Source organism: Heterodontus francisci, chromosome 12 (genome assembly GCF_036365525.1).
Source record: "Heterodontus francisci isolate sHetFra1 chromosome 12, sHetFra1.hap1, whole genome shotgun sequence".
NCBI lineage: Eukaryota > Metazoa > Chordata > Chondrichthyes > Heterodontiformes > Heterodontidae > Heterodontus > Heterodontus francisci.
Window position 1 is genome coordinate 88,644,234 of NC_090382.1, and position 25,880 is coordinate 88,670,113.

Here is a 25,880-nt window from a genome sequence, read left to right on the forward strand (position 1 = left end):
TGTCCCAATGCAATATTGGCACTGGTGGCCGGCACTCTGGGGATCTGAAGCAAAACACTGGTGGGGAGGGGGGAGCAGGGAAGTTTCTCTGTGCGGGGGTGGGGGGGTGGGGTAGTGGGGTCACAGTTATCTCATTGATTTAGGGGATGGTGGGAAGGGGTAAAGTGTAAAGTTGATGCACCTGGGGAATTAAATCTGTGGTTATTTGGGAGGGTGGGAGAAGGGTAAGATCATTTTATTTAATTTTTTTCAGATCACTCTGTCCTTAAATATTTAAGTTGAAATGTAGGGCCCGAAGCCCTTTAAAAGTGGTGTTGGTGCCTGCGCAAAGGTGGCTGCGCCATTGCTGGGGACACATTGCTCGCCCCCTCCACATCATTGGGTTGGGCAATCTGTCCAGGCTATTTAAATGAGTCGCCATGCTTAATATTGCAGCAGCTCTGCGACATGCGGCCTGCGCAGGCAGACCACCATTGTTTTTGTCCGCCGCCGATTGCAGGGGTGGAAGTATAAATTCCAGCCCCGAGTCTCTTCTGATTTTAAAATTGCCAACTTAGCAGCACTGACTTCAATAGAGGCAACTAAAGGGGAGTTCATGCTGCCGATAATGCTGACCTTCGTGAGCCCTTGGGCCTGTGGTTGAAGACAGGGAGGAATTTTTCTGACTTTTCCAGATCTAGTCTTGAGTCATGAGCAAATGTGTGAGGGGGCTTTGAGCTGCATGATCCTTTTGGACTGTTTACAATTGTCGAAAGCTGATGCTGTATTAGAAACAGTGGTGACTTTGATTTGATATTCGGCTTAATGTGTCACAGTATTTGAGCAGTTTACAAGTTGAGAATTATATTACCCCAGTGTTCCTTGGGTAAATGCTGTGATTCCTTTTCCACATCCCCTCTACAGTTCATCCTTGTTCACCTTTTGGGTGCTCGCTGTTGAATCTTCTACACTGAGAGTGGTCCCAAGCGCCTGGATATGCCCCCAAAACAGGAACTGCATCTGAATGCATTCAATCACATTTTCTCCCATAGTCTTGCAACCTACCCATCTTCAGGCCCAGGCAGTGCTCAGGCCCCTATATGTCTTCAGTCTCAACACAAGCTTCTCTTGTCTCTGGCTTAATGGCCCAGTCTGGAGACCTTGAAACAAAAAACCTTACTGACTGCAATGAAGTCTCGAAATATTGTTTTCTTTACTAAATTAACTAGAGAATGAATGTAACTGTGGCCTATCAAATTAAAAAATTAAATGTGGTCTACCAAGGCCCAATATTGTAAACTAGTTAATGAGGATTAATTTGGTCAAAGGAATAAGAATTCTATAGCATACACAGCTGCAGGTGGGGAGGTACAGACCAAGATTCCGAGATATGGGTTCAAATCCTACCACAGCAACTGCTGAAATTTAAATTTAACTAATTAATAGAAATCTGGAATTGAAAGCTAGTGTCAGTAATGGTGCCATGAAACTATCATTGATTGTTGTAAGGACCCAGCTGGTTCACTAATGTCCTTTAGGGAAGGAAATCTGCTGTCCTTAACTGGTCTGGCCTACATGTGATTCCAGACCCACAACAATGTGGTTGACTTTTAACTGCCCTCTGAAATGGCCTAGCAAGCCACTCAGTTGTCAAGGACAATTAGGGATGGGCAACAGATGCTGGCCTTTGCCAGTGACATCCACACCCCATGAAAGAATTTTTAAAAAACCTTTGAATGAAGAAATAGCTCTTCTTAATCTTAAATGATCGAGCCCCTATCCTGAGACTGTGCCTCCATGGTCTACATTCCCCAGCCAGGGGAAACAACCTCTTCGCATTTACACTGTCAAGTCCCCTCAGAATTTTATATGTTTTATTGAGATCACCTCTCATTCTTCTAAATTTTAGGGAATATAGGCATGGTCTACTCAATCTCTCCTCATAGGTCAATCCCCTCATCTCAGAGTCTTAATTATCCACCAGTTTTCATAACCTACTGGTGAAGACCCTCCATTATGGTGGCTGATTGATTACAATGTATCAAAATACAAACTTCTCTCTTCTCCAGTTCCATTTCTTTTTGTCATAATAGCACTTTTTCTGTTCACATATACCAATTTTTATTCTGTTGAACCCACATAATGTACCATCTAACAGGTAGGCATGCTTTGCAAAATACTGACTGAGGTTGGCTCACAGATTCCCAGCACTTAAATATTAAAATTTCTACCTAGAGGCATGGTCACTAGTAGATCTTAAAGGGAGAGAATGCACGAGAGGCTGGAGTCAATACTGCGACATGCTCCAACCATACAGAATAGAGACTTAAAATGGCAGATGCCCTAGTATTTTTTATTAACAACTTTACTGAAATTATAAGCCTGTTGATAAAAGGAGAACACTTATATTATTCTGTTACAATTGAAAATAAATAATAGCCTGCGTAGAGTACATAGAGGAAAATAGGATGTGAAGCATCGCATCTCTCTAACAGAGCCCATCTATACTCCATCTATTAATTTAAATGGATGGAAAATTGAGCAGCCCCATTATGGCTTAGAATGGAAATTCCAGTGCATGGAGCCTAGGAAGCTAAAGGCATGGTCACCAATAGTGAGCTTAAATGAGGGAATGCACAAGAGGTTGGAATCAGAGAAACTTAGAGCTTGATGGGTGTTGCAGTGATCGCAAAGATTACAGAAACAGGGAGGGATGAAGTCTGGAAGCAATTTAAACAGAAGAATGCAAATTTTAAAATTAAAGTGCTGGGGGATCAGGAAACAATGTAGGTCAGTAAGGAAAGAAATTATGGGTGACTGCATTTGAGCCATGATGGAATGCACACAGCAGAGTTTTGGATGAGCTGAAGTTTACAGGGAGTGAAGGATGGGAAGCCAGTGATTAGAAGATTGCTTTAATTGAGTCTGGAGGTGAAAAAGACGTGGGTCATGTAATGGAATCTGTTATATGAACAGTTCACATGTTGAATGTACTGCTAGGTGAACTGACTTTGGATTCAAAGCTTGTATTTTTTCTGAGACTGGAAAAGGAAACTGAAAGCTTCAGAGTTCCGGCGAAGACAGAACTGGTTAGGACCAGTTAAAATGAACAGTCCTATGATCAGAGGTGTGACCGGAACTCAGGTTTCAGTTTCCAAGATTACAGATAGCAGAGTGTTGAAGAAAACAGCAAACTGTTGTTTAAAAAGTTGACAAGGCTGTTGAATTGAAAGAAGCTGCGAGCTGGTGCTTTTAAAAACAAAGACTTGATTCTGGGAGCTGGCCATTGGTAAATACTATTTGTTACACTGTTCTCGGTGACCGAGAGAGCTACAGGTGGAGCTATGTCATCAAGACTGTTCGGAGCAGGACCGAGGTGACAAGACTGAAATGTTGAAGGGAAGACTGCAACTCTCAATATCGACGAGAAGAGTTTACTTCCATTTCAGTATCATGGAGGACAGGAGTTGGACATCTACCTGAAGAAGTTCATGGTTTTGTGGAACTTTGTGACTGTTCGGTGCTATCCATGCTGAGAGAACCCAAGCACACTGTTCAAAGAAGCAGGAGGAGAGCATGTGACTTCCACATGGCTATTATGTTCAGAAGGTATTAGTTCTCTTTGTCTAATATGTCCTTTTTTCCAATATTGAAAGGCTGTTGCATCTGGGAAGATGCCTGCATCTGTTCCCCTAGTGTTGTAGTGTGTCTATTGCCTGTATGCATTTGTATTTGTATTATTCCCTAAGTATATCAGGGGTGGAATGTTCCTTGGTGATTATAATGAGTTAAAATATCAAACCTTTGAGTCTGATTTAGCAAAGATCTGGATTTTACAGAATCTTGAAATGCTTTAAAAATCCTCATCCTTTAAGGATGAGTAACATAAAAATGATCCAAAGGTCAAAAATATAGAGGTTTGTAGATTGTCATGCAGGCCCCCACCTGCCAAGAATGAGGCACATATATTTTGCCACATGGACATTAAATATTAAAATTGTTGCTGGGAAGAAAAGAAGGCCTATTACAAAGGGTTGCCAAGCCCCTGGCTGGAAAGGAACAAAGGAACCAGTCCCTGCTCCCAGAAGAGACCTGGTCAAACCAGTCGGTCACGTGAATACCTGCTGGCCAACTAGGGGAGTTTTAAATTGGAGAAATAGTGTTTGAAGACAGAAAGCTGTTTGCTCCTGGACTGACGAGACCTCCTGTGGCTGGCTGCCACTTCTCCTGTCTGCTCTCAACTCTCACCAGCTTCGGAAACCATTGAAGACATATAAACCCCAAGAGAGAAAAGTCTCCTACCGTGAACAAGGTTTAAGAAGAATACTGGGCCCCAACGAGAAACAAAATCTACCTACAAGCAAGGACGACAGTGAGCTTGAAGCACAGTAAAAAAAATCCCTCTTCAGAGATTACCTCAAACTTCTCTACTTTATTTTTCTTCTGCTCTTTTCTGTCTCCACCTTATTTTTCTTCTCTTTTGTGTCTCTATTTTGCATGTGCGTATCGTGTATGCATGCTAGCGTGGGTCGCGGCGTGTATCTGCAGGCATTAACAGAATTAGAGTTTAAGTTTGAATAAATGTCACTTTTTTTTCTGTAAACCTAAGAAAGCCTGTTTGTGCTCATTTCTTTGCCTTATAATTGGAAAGCAGTGAACAAGGATTCACCAACGGGGAGCTCAAAACACAGTGTGTTTAAAACAAAACCCGGTTGCAGTAAGACCAGGTGAAGGCTAAAAGGGACCCCTAGACACCTTTCTCACCTGGTCGTAATAAGAGAATGGTTGTTCTTAAAAACAAATTCTTGAAACTTCCATAAATAAATGGCAATACATTGGAGGAAGTGTTGATGATTAAGGGTTTTTGAAAGAATGTGAGTCATCTGACAGAACTGACCAAGACTATGTCTGGTCACACAGTGTGAGAGCTCTAAAGGATGTGTGAAAATAGATTGTAAAAGTTAATGCCAGTTGGGGATATTTGTACGACATGCCAACACCACAGCTTATTTTTAGAAAGTACTGTGAAAACCACCAAAGCTTAGAGTATTGTTTGTTATCAGACTGATTTTACAGGCATGCCATAAAATTATCACACAGATTATCTCTGTGTATACAAAAAAACTGCACGAATATGGATCCATTTCCATGTGTGAAATTACTTAGCAGTGCTTTCCTAAGCTAGATTCTCCACCATAGTTAGAGATTCCAATGGTGATTTTTTAAATTCAGTGTCACCATCAAGCATTCCCCTGCCAAATATAGTGTATGTTGGATATAGAATAAAATTCCCTGTAAACTATAACAACTTGCATTTATATGCTGCCCCTCATGTGGAAGCTGTTTCTGAGTTGCAGTCGGACAAAAATTGGACAGTGAGCCAGAGAAGGAAATATTAGGAGGGTTGAACAAAAGCTTGGTTTTTCAAGGAAGGTCTTAAAAGAGGACAAGGTTTTGGAGAAGCAGAAATATTTAGAGAGAATTATTTCAATTACCTTTCCCTCACCACCGCCCCCAGCACCTCTACCCCTCTATTTTCTTTCCTCTTTTGACCTTTAAGACCAACCTCAGGAGAAATGTTTCCCTGCTACACTACTGTAAACTTTTTCTACTTTACCATAGTTGCTTCTTTTTGTTCAAACCCTTGCAACCATTCAAGAAAGAGGCTTTTGTGTAGAGTTTAACTGGGGGTTCAATAGTAAAGGGATAGTACTGCAAACAATTGCATTGTGTTAACTATTTTAAGTAAAATGTGCCATTAATAATATTGATGTAAAGTGAACAGTTAACACAGTGAAATGCTGTTTATATTTGGTGTATATGGGCGTGATTTTAATTCTGGAGTCAGGACCCCAATGTTGCATTCATTTCTGGGTCTTGACCCTGCACCGCATCAGCAAGGTGCGCGTTGCTATTTTAATTGAAAATCAGCTTAGTTGACTGAGAGTCACGTTCACTATCCAATTAGCGGCGGCAGGCATGGGAAGGAGGTGAGACACAGGAAGCTGCGGGTCCAATTTCAAGGGCAAGTGGCAGCCATTGCTGTGATTGCCTTTCGTCTCAATGATGGAAGGAAGAGCTGAGCAGAGGGCAGTGGGTAGGGAGGGCCTTAGTGCCAGGGCAGCTCACTGTTTTTCTGATGCTTCACTTGAGGTGCTGTTGGAGGCAGTAATAGCATGAAGACGTATCCCATTCCCTGCCAATGGCATGGGAAAGCCTGCAAGGCAGACCAAGGAGGCGTGGGTTAAGGTGGCTCATGAGGTCAGCAGCAGAGGACTGGTGAGCAGAAACTGGGTCCAGTGCAGGAAATATTTCAGTGACCTGCCTAGGTCTGGAAAGGTGAGTCCAAAGATAGACTCAGATGCCATGCCTCCTGGCCAGCAGTCAACAGAATGCAAAAGAGAGGGGCATCCTGACCGTGCATGGAGTTCTCTTGACCATAGGAGAGATGTGTGCTCGGCAGCATTGATGACCCAGACACATAATTCATAACCTGAGTGCGATTGGATAGTAGGCTACAGTGAAGACTGCGACATCCTTTACAACTGAAAAAGCTGCAAGTAGTGAGGGAGAGAGGCATTGTTCTGATGGTATCTTTCTTCACCTTCCTGGCCAATTGGGAGAACAACGCCAGGGAGAGCGAGGGGGCATGTTTGGATGGTGGGATTTCCCAGCTGGTGGAATTAATGCATTTTGAGGAGCTGGCCCTTGATCTGGCCAGAGTGGCAAGCCACTGTTGGAGACAGAGAAATGGGAGACCAACATAGACAGGGTGAAAAGATCTCAACATCTCCTGGTTCAGGGGATGCATGGATTTCCCCCTGTTCAACATGTTGCCAATGCATAAGCTGTCATTTCATCATTTTAAGCAGGAGAAGCATCTGTGCCTAGTTTTCATGACCACTTTCTCTTTTGTCTCCCATAGGACCAGCAGCAGTCATGATATCACCAATATATTTTCAAGGAGTCAGAGAAGGAAGACCCCTCAGAGCCTGCACCGTCACATCTTTCTTGTGCATCTGCCACCAGCACAGATACTCGCACCTCATTGGGTCCTTGCTCAGTATTAGAAATGGTGTCACTGGGTGAAGTGCACATCACTTCAGAGCAGGAGGGGGAGGTAGAGACAGTAACCTTCCAATGGCACAAACATTGCAAGGCTCCAGAATCTCCACCTGGCACACTCTTCCCCAAGGCCAGTGCCCTTGGATGATGGAAAACATGCACAGCCCTGCTCAGCAGGGCGGAGATGCAGTGCCTAGGGAGTGATAAAACAGGTGGCTCTACCTGGAGAATCAGTGTGAGATGTGTGGTCACATGGCAGAGTTATCTGAGGCACTATGGCGTCATGGGATGAGAATGGAGGAGTCCATTCATCTTGTGCTTCACAATGTCTCAGTACTTTGAGCACATGAGCTCATCCATTGAGAGAGTGGCCAACCTTATGGAGGGCCATATTCAGCATCACTCAGAGTGGATGGAGGAGCAGTGCACTAACATGCACAGAATGCGTGCTGTAGTTAGTAGCATTGACCAGTCAGTGGCACAAAGAAGCATAGAATGGATGCCAGTTGCTCCAGGCTGATGGTTCAGCTAATGAACAAGGGCACCATGAAAGGGCTGTGGAGGAGGCAGATGGTGACGAGGGGGCTACTCCTCATGTCGTCATCATCCACCTCCATGACCCTTCCAATGAATAAAGCATCTGCAGAGTCACACTCTGTGACGGAGGCAGCCCCCGCAGTGATGCTGGTGCAGCAGCCTTTAGAAGTGCCCCCGTGGCACCTCCACGACAAGGCTGACCATCATGGGCATCTCAGTCCCAGACAGGCACTAGAGAGCCTCCTTTTCATCCTCAGTCTCTGGGAAGTAGGAGTGGCCATAAGTGGACGCCACCATGTCGATGATGTCACTTTTTGGGTCATTTAGGTGTTGTAAATAATAATCAACTGTTATGTGATAAAGCACTGGGCATGTTGTTGCATTGAGGCAGACTTGTGTGTTTCCATTTCATCATGTTGAAAGGAAGGAGAATGTAAAATCAGGGTTAGTAAAGCAAAGTAGTACATTAGGAAGTGTGCGTCAGGTGGAGATTCTGGAGCCTTGCAGTGCTTGTTTCATTGGAAGATTGCTAACCGTTTGTAGTTAACAGATGCTTGCTCTCACTCAGATGAAGGAGAATCTCCTTTCCATTTATCCTGCAGACTGGGTTTTGCTCAGGTGAAAAGTACCTGGATCAGAGTGGCCCAATTGTCCCTGCCATCCTGGATAAGCGCTCCGCCTCCTAAACCTACCACGTCAACATCCCTGTAAAGCATGGGGACCGTTCTTCAGCTCTCCTTTAGCCTCTTCCTCATCCTTGTTTTCCTCCTCCTCCTCTTCCTCCTTTGAGGAGCTGTGCCATTCCACAGCATCTCCCTCTTCAGGGATGACATCTCTCTGGAGGGCTATGTTATGAAGAGCACAGCAGAACACCACAATGTTCGAGACCCTTGAGAGAGTGTACTGGAGGGCGCCACCCAACCAGTCAAGGCACCGGAACCCCATATTCAGGAAGCCAATGGCCTGCTCAATGATGGTCCTCGCGCTCAGATGACATCGGTTGTAGTGTCTGTCATCCTCCTTGGCAGGGTTACACATCGGAGTCATCAGCCATGTCGTCAAGGGCAGCTAACAGACATCCACGGATTTCTGATGGCTCCATGAAGAGCTCTGACACCTGACATTGCCAGAGGATGATGGCATCGTGGCAGCTTCCAGGATAACGTGCACACACCTGCATAAAGTGTTTGCTGTGTTCTCATTCCAGCTGAACATTTAGGGAGTGGAATCCCTTCCGATTGAGGAATCTCCCTGACTGGTCAGTCGGTGCCTTGACCACATGAGTGCAATCGATGATCCCCTGCACCTGAGAGAATCCTGCAAGGGAGACAAATCCCACTGCCCTTTGAGCTTGAGTGCTGCTATCCACCTTGAATTCAATGTAATCCCCTGACCTCTCGAACAGAGCATCCATCACCTTCTTGGTGCAATGATGTGCTGCTGCCTGCGAGATGCCACCAATGTCTGCAGCCATTTCTTGGAAGATTCCAGTTGCAAAAAAGTGCAAGACTACTCTGACTTTTTAAGCCACAGGAAGGCCATGGCGACAGTTCCTGTGAGCCCTCGGATGCCATTCAACAAGGGTGCACAGGTCAGCAACCATCTGCCAGGACAGGTGCAGCTTTCTGCGGCAATCATGTTCTGACTTGTCCAGGTAGTTCCTCCTTTGGCAGTAAAGCCTATGCTGAGGGTATCGCCTTCATAGCCTTCCTGCTTCTTGCTCCTCTACCCTCTGTCCATGTTGTCTAGGGGTCCACCTCTGTTCCTGCAGATTCTGCTCCTCATTGCTAATTGATCCAGTCTCAGAGTAGATTAATTCCATTTCCTGTTATATCCTTCCTTCCCTTCAATTGGAATGTGGAGTCTGCATGAACACCCCCTTTCAGGAACCCATGAGGCCTGTACGCAGAAAGATCCATCCATCCCCCAAAGCAGCCCCCCAAAAATGCCCTTGTCAAGAGTGAAGGGAGATTACTGATAACTCTCCTGACACTGGAACACTGGTTGCTTGTGAATAAGGGCCTTCTCTGAACCTTCCCTCTTCAACAGTGCCTTTTTCTGCAGTCTCGCCCTTCTGACTCACTCTATGCTGGTGACCACCTCCCCCTCCTTCTCCCTGTTGTGGTTGAGATCCTGCATGGCTCCCATGTCTTATGTAGAAAATTCCAAACTGGCCGTTATGAACTGACAACAAGCTCATTAATAGCAGTAACTGGCCATTTATCCATTTTGGGCAGGTTGGCTCTTCCCCTTCCCCTCTGAGCCTTTTAAACTTTGAGCATCTTGGTTTTGCATTGGGAAACCAACACGCCGACACAATGGGCGGACTTTAGCGACCGCCCGTCTCTTTTCCTGCTCTTGCATTTAAATCAAAATCCTGCCCTATATTTTGGTTGCTCTCCAGCTGGACAACTGTCCATGGTGCTGAAAGTTTGAACAATGATTATTCACAGAAAAGAAACAGGAACTGCAACAAGTTAGTTTCAACCATAGGTTTATATCCTGTACATTATACAAGACAGTTATGGAGTGGTAGAGTTAATGGTGAGAAATGGAGAAAAATGGTCCATGATTTGCATCAGAAATCAATATCCGTATCTTCCCACTCTTGTTTTTTAGTTTATCCTCTCTTTTTTGATCTCCCAATGCAGTCTCACAAGGAGAAAGGATGTGTAACTCCCAGATCTCTGATGGCATTGATGTAAACGTATGCAATGAGAGGTGCATAAGAGCACTATGTCCACACATGCCTGGTCGGGAAGTGACTAGTCTTTACGTGGCACCTTCTTTTGAAGGCTGAAATCCTTAAACTTACCAGGTATGGCGTCTATGTAGTTACGGTCATGTGAGGAGGGTCGAAGGGCTTCCCTCTTTTCCCCTTCCTTGTTTGAGCATAACAGGTTTAATTGTTTCTTAAAGTGGATGTACTGGCCAATTCAGTAGGTGTTTGATTACTTACTTGCTATGATCATAACAAGAATCAATCGGACAGATTTTCTTGAGTTAACAAAGAAAGGGATTAACTTTATTGTACTAAACTGAACAAGTTTATCCTAAACTGAACTGGGAAAAAAAATAAACCACGTGCCAACTTTCACACACACACACACACACACACACACACGAGGTTTACACACACAGAAATAGTGTTAGATTTGATAAGATGGGATGTTTTATACCCCTTCTAAGGTGTGCACAGACTTGGCAGCACAAAGCTTGTTATGAATCGACTTCATTGAGACAAAGGTAAGGACAAGATTGTTAAGTTTTCAGATAAACCATAGTCACAAACAATTAACAGTCTAACACAGATACAATCATATTAGAGACTGAATGGCAGAGTACATGACTCTTTCTCTTGCAGCTTTTGGTCTTCAAGTTTTCCTTGTTGGTCTCTCTCTCTTTTCTCTTGTTCAAAATTCTCTGCCGTATAGTATCAAAGACAGGACTTCTTTTATCCTGGCAGCTTTCCAGTTAACCCTCCCCTCTCTCAATCAGTGATTAGTCTTGTATTAAAGGATGCCTTTCTTAACCAACTAAGGATCATTTTGTGATGGTTGCTAACCTTTCAGATTTGCGCAAGTAGTACCACTTTTTGTTGACTACTTTATCTCAATGCTTTTACATTTCGAGGTTCCTTGTCTCATTACAAGGCAAATCTACACAGAAGCCGTTTTCACTGTCTGGTCTCAAGGTCTCACCCTTTTGCTGCAAATAAACATTTTAAAATATGACACAATCTCCCAGAATCCCTCTGCCTTGACATCTTGTCCATACAGTGCCCTATTGCCTTAGTTTTTCCACATTACCAAACTACTAAGAAGGGTTCTAATAAAGCTAAATGTTACTTTACGATAATAAGTTAGTTGTTTGTTAAAATCCAGCTATTATAAACTATCAGTAAGCTGGTTAGTAACTTTTAGTAACCTAATAATCTTACAATAGGTTACAGAGTGGGGAAAGGTAGAGTTCATAAAAAGGTACACAGTCTGTGAAGGTTGATGATTCAGCTGGCTTCTAGCTGAATTCAGTGGTCCTGAGACTTTTAGTTTGAAGAGGTAGATGACTGGTTCGGTGAGTCTCTTGGAGATAGCGATACAGATGATTTCCTCCAATGGGCTTTCTAATTGTAGCCAGAGTATGCAAAGGATTATTATTACAATATATTACATAATATTTACAACAAAGAAACAGGCCATTCGACCCGGTAGGCCCATGCCTGTGTTTATGCTCCACACCAGCCGCCTCCTCCCTTTTCATCTAACCCCATAATATTATGCACAGCTATGAAAGAGTGCTTCGTCTAAAAGTCCTACCAATTATCTAAAAAAATTCTTCTCAGAAAGGTATTTTAACCTCTTGTGCACTGATTATATTTTTGATATTTTTTAGGAAATGTATTCTTCGTGTCTTCAATGTCTTACTGATTCCACCTGAAAATAAATTAATCTCTTTGTTGTAGCCTCACACCTTGGTCCGATGGTATTTTCTGCCTTTCATAGTAGACAGGAAAATGTGGGAGCCAGAATTACATAGGATCTCCATTGTGCTCTCTACCTCAACGAGGGTAAACAACAAATCCTGTGGCATGCTATCTGACTTGTAATACACAGAAGGACACCATTTGAGTTTGAATGCAACATTATTGTGCTGATCCATTTCTTCACAGATGGTTAAGAGTGTAAGTTTATAAGAACATAGGAAATGGAGCAGAAGTCAGCCAAACAGCCCTTCCAACCTGCTCCACCATTCAGTAAGATAATGGCTGATCTTCTATCTCAACTCCAATTTTATACCGTATCCCTTGGTAAAAAGGTTTGGACTGCACCACACAATAGGCTATGGAGACGAGAATGTTACAGCGAATTTGAATGTATTTCCAAGTACTTTTTTAAGTGTTGAGTGCTGATGTCATAATTGGCAGAACTGGCTGGGAGGAGTGATAGTATGTCTGATGCATGCAGGGTTAATAACTATCCATACTGATGTTTATTCGGCTCCTTTGTATTTGGTAATCCTCACAGACAATTTCCACAATAGTGTTGCCCCACTCATCATTTAGACAAAATGTTCAAACAAAACAATATTAATAGACAGAAAGAGGAACAAAAACATGTTACATTTAATGCTAATTAATTGTAGTTGTTAAATTTTTGAAAGGGTACTCAGCAAGTGTATGGAATGGTAATATAGTGGTTATGTTACTGGGCTGGCAATCCAGAGACTAATGATCCAGAGAAATGAGTTCAAATCCCACCATGGCAGCTGGGGAATTTAAATTCAATTAATTAAATCTGAAATGAAAAAAACTAGTATCCGTAATGGTAACCATGTAGCTACCAGATTGTTGTAGAAACCTATTTGGTTTCAGGAAGGAAATCTGTTTTCCTTAGCTGGTCTGGCTTAGATATGACTCGAGACTCACAGCAATGTGATTGATTCTGAACTGCCCTCTGAAAAGGCATAGCATGCCACTCAACTTTCAGGAAGGTGGCTCACCACCATCATCTCAAGTGCAATTAGACGTGGCCAAAAAAATGCTGTCATTGCCAGTGATGCCCACAACCCATGAATGAATTTTTAAAAAGATGTTGTAGATGATTAAACCAATAGAATCACGAATGCCCACATCCCATGAATGAATTAAAAAAAATTGTTATAAATGATTAAACCGATAAGATCACAAAGATACCATTGAGATTTTTTAAATCATTCTTGGAATGTCAACGTCATTGGAGAGGCCAGCATTTATTGTTCATCCCTAACTGTTCTTGAGAAAGTGGTGGTGAGCTGCTTTCTTGAACCGCTGCAATCTATGTGGTGAAGGTACTTCCACAGTGTTGTCAGGTAGGGAGTTCCAGGATATTGACTTAGCAAAGTTGAAGGAATGGCAAATATATTTCCAAGTCAGGATAGTGTGTGACTTGAAGAGGAACTTGCAAGTGATGGTGTTCCCATGTATCTGCTGTCCTTATCCTTATCGGCAGTAGAGGTTATGGATTTGGGATGTGCTGTCGAAGAATCCTTGGTGAGTTGTTGCACTGGCATACACTGCCATCATGGTCTTCCAGTAGTGGAGGGAGTGACTGAGGTGGTGGATGAGGTGCCAATCAGGCAGGCTGCTTTGTCTTGGATGGTGTCAAGCTTCTTGAATATTGCTGGAGCTGCACCCATCCAGACAAATGAAGGTTATTCATCACACTCCTGACTTGTGTCTTGTCGATAGTGGAAAGGCTTTGACAAGTCCGGAGGTGAGTCACTCGCCACAGAACACCCAGCCTCTGACCTGCTATTGCCACCACATTATTATTTATGTGGCTGGTCCAGTTAAGAAATGCATATCAACCAATGTTAGTTCAGCTCTATTGTACTTTTGGGGGCGCTAATACTGTTTAACCAGAATATATATCTCAATCAACTGGAATTGCTATAATTGGACTTCCAAAATTTTTTAGTATTAACCATAATTCTTCTTAACTGCTTCATTATTAAAAGGGGCAACTATGGTAACTCTGGAACTTTAACAAATAGGGATACATTTCCAAAGGCCCAGCACATGTCAGGTCACGTAATTGACCCTGAATTTCGCTGTCCATATTGAGATGATAGTTCTCCTCTTAAAAATACTTCCTCACCATGGCAGCTGGGGAATTTAAATTCAATTAATTAAATCTGAAATGAAAAAAACTAGTATCTGTAATGATATTGGTGTGTAAATCCCGTCTTTGTACAGTGAAATTATGTAAATCAGTCTGCATGTTGGATTTTTCAACTTTGTTGGCGGAGGGTGGGGGGGAGGGGCATGGTCATTATTGGTGGGGAGGGCGCTGTTTCCTCAGTGACTTGTTCATCCATATATAATGTTGTATTTGTTTGGAGCTGCCCAGGCTGCTTTGAAGCTTATCTTAAAGGTGGCTTGCTACAATTGTATTGCAGCAATTTCATCACACAATATATCACGCTGAATATGTTTAACTGCCTGTACTGGGCATTTTTCACATTGTAAAGACTCCGTTTTTGCTCATGTGACAGAAAATTGAAATTCTGCTAATCGCACTCGGCCATACTCCTGGTTGTGACTGCTGCTGACTCAGGTGCTGCCAAACAAGGTGGGAGGATCCCTTTTGGGGATTCCAACTGGGCTTTGTGACCTAAATGAAATGGAACAATTTATGAGGGTACACCATCTCCAAGTGCAAGGGGACTTCAGAGTCAAAATTAACTCTGCCAGTATCCCTGGAACTGAATGTGGCAGCCCTTCCTAGCGATGTCTGAGTAAACCTATTTTCATTGTTATCACTTCAAAACAGGCAGTGACTAAGCTATGTTAATAAAAGCAAAATACTGCGGATGCTGGAAATCTGAAATAAAAACAAGAAATGCTGGAATCACTCAGCAGGTCTGGCAGCATCTGTGGAAAGAAGTGGAGTTAACGTTTCGGGTCAGTGACCCTTCATCGGAACTGACAATTATTAGAAAAGTCACAGGTTATAAGCAAGTGAGGTGGGGGTGGGGCAAGAGATAACAAAGGAGATTGAGATTGGACCATGCCACATAGCTGACCAAAAGGTCACGGAGCAAAGGCAAACAATATGTTAATGGTGTGTTGAAAGACAAAGCATTAGTACAGATTAGGTGTCAATACACTGAACATTGAACAGCAGCAAGTACAAACATGAAAAAAAGTGGGTAAGCAAACTGAACAAACTAAGATGAAATGAAATAAATGCAAAAAAAAGATTGTAAAAAATGTAAAAAAGAATGTTAAAAAAATGTTTAAAAAAAAGGAAGAGAAAATAACTAAAAATGAAAGTAAAAGTGGGGGGCTGTCATGCTCTGAAATTATTGAACTCAATGTTCAGTCCGGCAGGCTGTAGTGTGCCTAATCGGTAAATGAGATGCTGTTCCTCAAGCTTGCGTTGATGTTCACTGGAACACTGCAGCAATCCCAGGACAGAGATGTGAGCATGAGAGCAGGGGGGAATGTTGAAATGGCAAGCAACCGGAAGCTCAGGGTCCTGCTTGCGGACTGAGCGGAGATGTTCCGCAAAGCGGTCACCCAGTCTGCGCTTAGTCTCCCCAATGTAGAGGAGACCACACTGTGAGCAGTGAATACAGTATACTACATTGAAAGAAGTACAAGTAAATCGCTGCTTCACCTGAAAGGAGTGTTTGGGGCCTGGGATAGTCATGAGAGAGGAGGTATTACATCTCCTGCGATTGCAGGGGAAGGTGCCCTGGGACGGGGACGAGGTGGTGGGGGTAATGGAGGAGTGGACCAGGGTGTCGCGGAGGGAATGATCCCTTCGGAATGCTGACAGGGGAAGGGAGGGGAAGATGCGACTGGTAGTGGCATCACGCTGGAGGTGGCGGAAATGGCAGAGGATGATCCTTTGGATATGGAGGCTGGTGGGGTGAAAAGTGAGGACAAGGGGAACCCTGTCACGGTTCTGGGAGGGAGGGGAAGGGGTGAGGGTAGAGGTGCGGGGAATGGGTCGGACACGGTTGAGGGCCCTGTCAACCACAGTGGGGGGAAATCCTCGGTTGAGGAAAAAGGAGGTCATATCAGAAGCACCGTCATGGAAGGTAGCATCATCAGAGCAGATGCGTCGGAGACGGAGAAACTGGGAGAATGGAATGGAGTCCTTACAGGAGGTAGGGTGTGAAGAAGTGTAGTCGAGATAGCTGTGGGAGTCGGTGGGCTTATAATGGAGATTAGTAGACAACCTATCCCCAGAGATGGAGATAGAGAAGTCGAGGAAGGGAAGGGAAGTGTCAGAGATGAACCATGTAAAGGTGAGAGAAGGGTGGAAATTGGAAGCAAAGTTCATAAAGTTTTCCAGTTCGGGGCGGGAGCAGGAAACGGCACCGATACAGTCATCAATGTACCGGAAAAAGAGTTGGGGGAGGGGGCCTGAGTAGGACTGGAACAAAGAATGCTCGACATATCCCACAAAAAGACAGGCATAACTAGAACCCATGCGGGTACCCATAGCGACACCTTTTACTTGAAGGAAGTGCATGGAGTTGAAGGAGAATTTGTTCAATGTGAGAACAAGTTCAGCCGGGCGGAGGAGGGTGGTGGTGGATGGGGACTGGTTGTGCCTCTGTTCCAGGAAGAAGCGGAGAGCCCTCAAACCATCCTGGTGGGGGATGGAGGTGTAGAGCGATTGGACGTCCATAGTGAAGAGGAGGCGGTTGGGACCAGGAAACTGGAAATTGTCAAAATGACGTAGGGCGTCAGAAGAGTCACGGATGTAGGTGGGAAGAGACTGGACCACCGGAGAAAAAATAGAGTCTAGATAGGAAGAAATAAGTTCAGTGGGGCAGGAGCAGGCTGACACAATGGGTCTGCCGGGACAGTCCCGTTTGTGGATTTTGGGAAGGAGGTATAAGCGGGCTGTCCGGGGTTGTGGGACTATGAGGTTGGAAGCTGTAGAGGGAAGATCTCCAGAGGAGATGAAGTCAGTGACAGTCCTTTGGACGGTGGCTTGATGTTTGGTGGTGGTGTCATGGTCCAGAGGGAGGTCGGAAGAAGTGTCCATGAGTTGGCGTTGAGCTTCTGCAAGGTAGAGGTCGGTACGCCATACGACAACAGCACCACCCTTGTCTGCAGGTTTGATGACCATGTCGGGGTTAGACCTGAGAGAACGGAGTGCCTCAAGTTCAGAGGGGGACAGGTTAGAGTAAGTGAGGGGGGCAGAGAAATTGAGACAACCAATGTCTCGCCGACAGTTTTCAATGAAGAGATCAAGAGCGGGTAAGAGGCCAGGGGGAGGGGTCCAGGTAGAGGGAGAATGCTGGAGGCGGGTGAATGGGTCTGCTGGTCGGGGGTAGGACTCCTGGTCAAAGAAGTGAGCCCGGAGGCGGAGGCGACGGAAGAAGAGCTCAACGTCATGCCGAGCGCGAAATTCATTGAGGTGGGGGCGTAAGGGGATAAAACTGAGTCCTTTGCTGAGTACAGAACGCTCAGCATCAGAGAGGGGGAGGTCAGAGGGTATAGTGAATACACGGCAAGGGGTCAGATCAGAAGGGATGGGGTCAGAGGGAAGTGAAGCGGAGGGAGAATCTGGAGGGGCATTAGTCCCCATCAGCTGCTGGAGCTTGCATTCCTTAACACCTGAAAGGAAGAAAAAAAGTTTTTTGTTAATGCATCGGATGAGACGTAAGATGAAATGAAACTGCGGAGTAGAACAGCTTTGAGATAAGATGAGGCGGTGCTGCTGGAGAGAGAGGTCCAGTGTGTGCATGTGGCGGCGCATAGCACTGAGTGTGGATCTCAGGATGCGGCGAGAGTAGCAGTCCGAGGAACATTGTATTTCTCGGAGATACCTGTGATCCTGGGTGGTTTCAAAACATGATGGGTGAAACTGCAGTTGGAATCCACGTGGAATAAGTCGGAGCCGGAGACAGTCACTGAGGAAGGAGATGTGGCTGTGAAAACGAGTTTTGGTAGATACCTTATCAAACACCAGGAGGGAAATAGAAAGCAATGAAGGTGAACAAGGTAAAAGAGACAAACGAAAATCCCATCGGAGAGAAGAGCAGAACTTCTTCAAGGTAGGCATTCCTGGAAGAGAAATGGCAGTGAATTAAACATTAAAATAAAAGCAAAATACTGCGGATGCTGGAAATCTGAAATAAAATCAAGAAATGCTGGAATCACTCAGCAGGTCTGGCAGCATCTGTGGAAAGAGAAGCAGAGTTAACGTTTCGGGTCAGTGACCCTTCATCGGAACTGACAAATATTAGAAAAGTCACAGGTTATAAGCAAGTGAGGTGGGGGTGGGGCAAGAGATAACAAAGGAGATCTAGATTGGACCAGGCCACATAGCTGACCAAAAGGTCACGGAGCAAAGGCAAACAATATGTTAATGGTGTATTGAAAGACAAAGCATTAGTACAGATTGGGTGTTAATACACTGAATATTGAACAGCAGCAAGTGCAAACCTGAAAAAAAACAATGGGTAAGCAAACTGAACAAAGATGAAATGAAATAAATGCATAAAAAAGATTGTAAAAAATGTAAAAAAAAATGTTAAAAAAATGTTAAAATAAAAGGAAGAAAAATAACTAAAAATGAAGACTAAGCTATGTTACTTGCCACAGGCTGATCGAAAGGGTACCTTCAGGAATGCAGTGGCTTTTCAGTAGCTATAAATGTCACAACAGCTTTAACTTTTTATGCCACAGGATAGTTTCAGGCCACATCAGGGGGATCAGCCAAATTAGTACAGAGATGCATCAAGCAAGTCACAGATGCCAGGTTTGCCAGGGAGAGCACCTTCAGAAGTTTTCAAGGGGAAAGAATCCAAAAGCTGTAAGGTGCATAGAACTTTTTCAGAATATCAGGGTACCCATAAGTGAAGGGCATCATTAGTGGAATAAGTGTGATCATTAGGGATCTATTTGAGAACCCAATGTTGTCATGAACAGGAAGGGATTCCACTCTATAAATTGGAAGGTAATCAGTGACAGCAGAAATGCAATCCTGAACATGAATGCCTGTTTCCCAAGGAAAAACCATGACTCATTTATTCTGCAGCATTGAACTGTTCTGGAACTCTTCCACTGGTTGAATGGTTGGCTTTTAACAGAATGGTGCTACCCTCTTCACTCTTGGTTCTTGTCCAAAACTTGCACACAGCAGCAATACTTTGAGATCCATACTATCACCAACCTGAATGTGGAGCAGAGTATTGACAGACTGAAGCAAGAGATTGAAGGGATATGGAACCAAGGCACATAAATGGAATTAAGATACAGATCAGCCATGATCTAACTGAACAGCAAAACAGACTTGAGAGACTGAATGAGAGACTTTCTGTGTTTGGAATGGTTAGAAAGGGTCCAACTGCAAATGTGGCAGGAGACGGGGAGCCGTGAATGACCAGATCGATGCACATGGATCCAATTCTAACATGGTATGGGAACAAGGCTAATTCAGAAAATCTGGCCTGGCCAGCCTCCTTCACTAAGCATGAGCAGCTGGATAACCTACAATGTTTTCCAAACTTGTAAAGTCAGGACTGTACTCAATAATTCACACATGCATGTGTGCGCGTACACACACACACAGAGCTTTTGACTTTCTGTCAGTGTTACTTCTCAACTCTTCCTCAGTTTGTATTGTGGTGGATTCCCGATAGTTTTTCTGGCCATTTGATGGTGTAGAGTGACAGTCAAAGAAATGAATAATTTATTTTCGGGTCAGTTCATGAGGCAGGCATCTGAGGTCTGGTGTTAATAGTAGCTGTCATATCTTGTGCATTGATCATTATTCGTAAGTGCTTTGGAAAAGCTTGTCAAGTTACAACTGTGTTCTCTGGCTCAAGAAACTGCTTGTACTATTTTTCTTTTGTGGGCTGCTGTACTGAAAGCTGATACTGCACTATTAACCACTTTTCAGAAGTGGATAGATTAAAAAACGAATGATAGACAGCTAGCCAAAAATAATAATTTCTGTTTCTGAGCTTCACACAGTTCTAACTAAACCTCTGCTTATAGTAGAAAACATTAAAGTTTATTTTGGTACAATTGCTTCAGGCTAGAAATCATTTCAGAATGAATTGTTTCATCTGTATGACATAACCCAAACTAAAACTAATTCCAGAGCAAATACATATTAGTGGCAAAGTTATGAAGGATGATTAGTGATTCTGTTCATTTTTATAAAATGGAGAATTAAATAATGTTATATTAATAAATCATATGGAAAATTATGACCTAGTTAAGGCCTTTTTAACTGAAGGAATCACTGGAATGCTTACATTTAGCATTTTCCAGTCACAGGATCTGTTTTGTACAAGTCTCAAGACTATGGGTGACTTGCATCAGACCAGCTGCATGATGAGACAACTTGCTGTTTGGAGCCCTGATTTCAAATAGCAGTCCTGATAATGTTAGGGAGAAATCTAAATATAAAACAAAAGAAAACTACAAGTGCTGGAAATCTGAAACAAATAGCAATAGCTGGAAACACTCAACATCTGTTGAGACAGCAGATGAATTAATCTAATAAAAGCGGAAGTTGCTGGAAATACTCAGCAGGTCATTGCTATGAAATATTCACTCTATAGTTCTCTCTGCACAGATGCTGCCTGACTTACTGAGTAAGTCCAGCATTTTCTGTTTTTATTTCAGATTTTCAGCATTCATGATGTTTTGCTTTTATATAGGTGAATTAATGTTTGAGGTATAGATCCTTCTTCAGAACTTTACCAGGTCTGATGAAGGGTCTACACATGAAATGTTAACTTGCCTGTTCTCTCCACAGATGCTAATTGACCTGCCGAGTGTTCTGAGCTATTTCTGCTTTTGTTAGAGAAAAATATGTTCTTCAAATGATTTGCCATGGATCTCGAGACAAAACCTGGGTTTTATAATCACTAAACTTATAGTGATTTTAATTATGTCACAGAGGCATCAGTTAACAGCCGCCAAAATTAACTTAATGGCTTATAAATTACACCACACCCCATTTACAAGCAGAAAATAAGCATTAAAGCATTCAGTATCGGGGGCGGCATGCGCATACACACATTCAGTGCCATATTGTGCAGTATTGTGTCTGCTGTGGCTGGAGAAATCACAATTATCTTTGTCAGTGCAAGATATGATTTTGTGTTGGCATGATGGATTTACCATTGAGTACTTAGCGATGTAGATGACCAGAAAGATTAAAAAAAGCCTGGTGGCCACAGTTTTAATACAGTTCAGTAAAAAAGAGACATGCTGTCAAAGCTTTTCATCTTGCATTCATCAGGACACAGACGCAAGACTGCCAAAATTCAAAGGGAGCAACAATTTATACTGCATGAGAAAAGGGTGCTGCTGATTGGTTGGCATGTTGACTCTGGTCAAGGTGTTGCCATGGATAATGCAACAGGGAACTACTCCAGAAGCTTTTGATAAATTCAAAAAAGGTGCAATTCCTGGACATGCTTCTTTTGTCTGCAGAGGAAAGGTCCCTGTGTATGAATATATGTAGCTTCTAGCAAGTGAAAGTGAGCCACATTGCGAGACCAACTGATGATCTTAAATTGGTTGTTAGTGTAATTCCTAGCACACTCAGGATTGTTCAGTAAGTGCTGTCCAATCACAGAATCACATCTAATGTTAGACATTGTGTTCTGAGTTTTGCAAGTATGGGCTGGTTGAGTACGGTCAGTACTCTGCCTTTGCAAACAGCCAAAGGAATGTACTGTTTGATCCAATCCACAAGTGGTTGGGAAGTATGGCCTATGTACCTGGCATCACACTGGCACTGGAATTCATATACCACTTTACTCATTTGTGTGGTAGACAGAACATCTTTTCGGCTTGATGGCAGCATCCTATTGGTGGAAAATACCACTTGTGTTGCTACTGCATAGTAGCAGTGTAAAACAGCTAGCTTCACCTGTTGCTCAAAGTTTTGAGATACCTTACCCTTGCAGGGTAATTTGAGGTAGACTGGGCATTCTTCAGGTCCAAGATTGGCAGACTTAGGCCCATTTGTGAGTATGCACGATATGCAATGAACAACTATGTGATTGGGTAGCCATTATTCCACAGGATAGCTTTGATGCGCCCTATTTCGGCATCAAGCTTGCATGGTGAGCAAATGACTTGGGCCCTATTTACGAGATTGCCGATAAGGCCAATCTTATAGCACATTGAGCTGCAGGAATCCCAACGCGTGTACTGACCAGTGAAGATAGGCTTGCGGTAGACAGTAGTAGAGAACCCATTAGCGGACTTCTCAACTAGCACGTCGAGGAAAGGAAACACATTAGACTGTTCCATTTGAAAGGTAAATTTGAGTGCAGGCTGGACCACATTAAGGTGCACAAGGAAATTCTTACATGCAGCTGCAGATTCAAATATAGCAGGTGTATCATCAACGTATCAAAAATATGCAAGGGTAGGAAACTAGGGTAATTCTATAGAAAACGTGATTCTTGTGGAAACTGATGAAAATGTTAGCGAGAGCTGGCCTAGAGGAGGTCCCACGGTAACACCATCTATTTGGGCATACATGGTGACATTAAAGCTGAACTGAACTGTGCAAGTTGCTAAGCTCGTGAGTTCAATGAGTACAGATTCAGAAAATAGTGGCATTTTTTAGATTGCCACGATATGGTGATGTGGTGCAAATGTCTATGGCTTCCTTGAGTGACATGTTAGTGAACAGGCTTGCAATGTTGAATGAGCACATGGACATGGCATTGCCATTGATATGCAGGTCGCATATTGTCTGCACATAGGTGAAAGAATCCTTCACTGTGTATGTGGAAAACTCACTCAGAACTTGTTGCAGCAACTCATTTAACCATTTGGTCAATTCATGTTATGTAGAACCAATCATAGATAAGATAGGGTGTAATGGGACATCACTTTTGTATGTCTTGGGCAGCCCATACGTATGTGGATGCAGTGAATCATGAAGATGAATCCTATCACATATGCCACAAGGCAGCTCGTTACTCTTACACTAGTCTAACAAATGTTTTTGCAACTTGCTTGCGAGCAGGGCTGTGTGGTTATGCTGGGTAGCGGGTCGAATGGATATGAATTTGGACCATTCATTAAGAACGGTGTGCATTTTGTCAATGTAGTCACTCGTCCCTTTGGCTGTTTGCAATAGGCAGAGTATTCACTGTACTCAACCAGGCTGTACTTGCAAAACTCAGAAGACAATTTTTTTTTTATTCATTCATGGGATGTGGACGTCACTGGCCAGGCCAGCATTTATTGCTCATCCCTAATTACCCTTGAGAAGGTGGTGGTGAGCTGCCTTCTTTAACCGCTGCAGTCCATGTGGGGTAGATATACCCACAGTGCTGTTAGGAAGGGAGTTCCAGGATTTTGACCCAGCGACAGTGAAGGAATGGCGATATAGTTCCAAGTCAGGATGGTGTGTGACTTGGAGCGGAACTTGCAGGTGGTGGTGTTCCCATGTATTTGCTGCCCTTGTCCTTCTAGAGAATAGAGGTCGCAGGTTTGGAAGGTGCGGTCTAAGGAGCTTTTGGTGCATTGCTGCAGTGCATCTTGTAGATGGTACACACTTCTGCCACTGTGTGTCGGTGGTGGAGGGAGTGAATGTTTGTAGATGGGGTGCCAGTCAAGTGGGCTGCTTTGTCCTGGATAGTGTCGAGCTTCTTGAGTGTTGTTGGAGCTGCACCCATCCAGGCAAGTGGAGAGTATTCCATCACACTCCTGACTTGTGCCTTGTAGATGGTGGACAGGCTTTGGGGAGTCAGGAGATGAGTTACTCGCCTCAGGATGCCTAACCTCTGACCTGCTCTTGTAACCACGGTATTTATAAGGCTACTCCAGTTTAGTTTCTGGTCAATGGTAGCCCCTAGGATGTTGATGGTGGGGGATTCAGCGATGGTAATGTCTAACGTTAGATGTGATTCCACAATAGGATAGCATTTACTGAACAATCCCGAGTGTGCTAAGAATCACAAGAACAACCAATTTAAGATCAGTCGGGCTTGCAATATATGCGCTTGCGAGAAGCTGCATATATTCATGCGCAGGGAGCCGTCCTCTGCAGGCAAAAGGAACATGTCCAGGTGTTGCACCTTTTTTGAATTTAACAAAGGCTTAGGGAACAGTAGTTCCCTGGTGCATTCTCCATGGCAACACCTTGACCAATTAGAGTCGACTTGCCAACCAATCTGCACCCTTTTCTCATGCAGTACAAATTGTTGCTCTGTTTGAAATTTGGCATTCTTACATTTGTCTTGAGTGCAAGATGAAAGGTTTCAACAGCAAATCTCTTTTTTCAGCAATACTCAAGTTCAGTAACGTACCACCACCGATTAGCAGTACAGTAGTGAATAAGCTCTAGTTCAAGAGTGTTCAGCATCAGAATGGACTAAGTGAAGAACTGTCCATTCTTAATAAATTAATGAGTAGGCCCTGTAAAAGAATCAGCCATGGTATAGTACCATAGAACTCAGTATGAGACTGTAAAGAATCCTTACTGTACCATTCAGGCTTAATATGAGCTTGTTCAATCAGTATCTCAATGAAGACTGCATATGCTTTGTATTATCTGGGCAGATTTGGTATTGACCTACTTGTGCTTCATAATGAACCACATTGTCCAGGTAAAATATCAGTCTGATTTGGTTATCAAGGAGAGCGAACTAATTGTGTAATGCGAGATTTCCTTTTGGCATTTCTACAACAATCTAAGACTTAGACGAAGGAAGAAAGAAAGGCAGGTACAATTGTATGAGAGACATTGTCAATCAAGAACAATGCATTTAAGCCTTGCTTTGTCTGTAAAGACCTGCCTTCATTGTCTATGCTTTACACAGCATGAATTTCCTCAAGTATGACTCCAAGACAAGTTGCATCAAGGGACAGCTCTGTGACTGTGAAGGTGATCACAGCATTAAATTTCTATGCTACTGGATCTTCCCAAGCCATCACTGATGACATTTGTCAAATCGATCCATCTTCTGTACATTGATATATTAAACAAGTGACAGAAACCTTCTTTGCCAACAGAAGCACTTATCAAGTGGCAGGTTGTGCATACAAAACTTTAAAGCACCTTGGGACTTTTTACTATGTTAAATGTGCTATGTACGTGCAAGTTGTTGTTGCTGTTGTTGTGATGATAGCACAATGTTATTAACAATCCAGATTGCATAAGCTTGCATGCCTACTTCAATTTACCTGGTGGCAGGGTGTGATGTTTGAACTCTTAAAATTTAAGTGCTATCTGCATGATAGGAGTGGTTAAAGTGGATATCATTTTCATTCCAATATGATCATTTTTTGCCTGAGATAGCCTTCTTATGGCAGCTACATCTTAAGATGGACTGGCTGCAAGCTGCACCTTTCTTGCAGCTGATGGGCAGCTTGAATCTCCACACTATTGACCAGCTGTGCAGACATTGAAAGTAGCTGATGGGACTTTGTCACTTGACCCACCATGTGCAGCATAATTCATCTGTGCCTACAGATACAACGTCATAGATACAGCACTGAAACAGGCCCTTCGGCCCACCAAGCCTTTGCTGACCAACAACCACCCATTTATACTAATCCTACATTAATCCCATATTCCCTACCACATCCCCACCATTCTCCTACCACCTACCTACACTAGGGGCAATTTACAATGGCCAATTTACCTATCAACCTGCAAGTCTTTGGCTGTGGGAGGAAACCGGAGCACCCGGCAGAAACCCACGCAGGCAGTACCCAGAACTGAACCCAGGTCGCTGGAGCTGTGAGGCTGCAGTGCTAACCACTGCGCCACCCCAATATATATTTGATGCTTTTCAAACAT

General features: G+C 43.5%; 1 protein-coding gene across 2 annotated transcripts in view; it reads left to right on the forward strand.

Annotated features, from left to right (window-relative positions):
• Positions 1–25,880, forward strand: part of LOC137375645 (gamma-aminobutyric acid receptor subunit gamma-2) — a 183,055-nt gene that overhangs the window by 114,435 nt on the left and 42,740 nt on the right. The window lies entirely within an intron of this gene.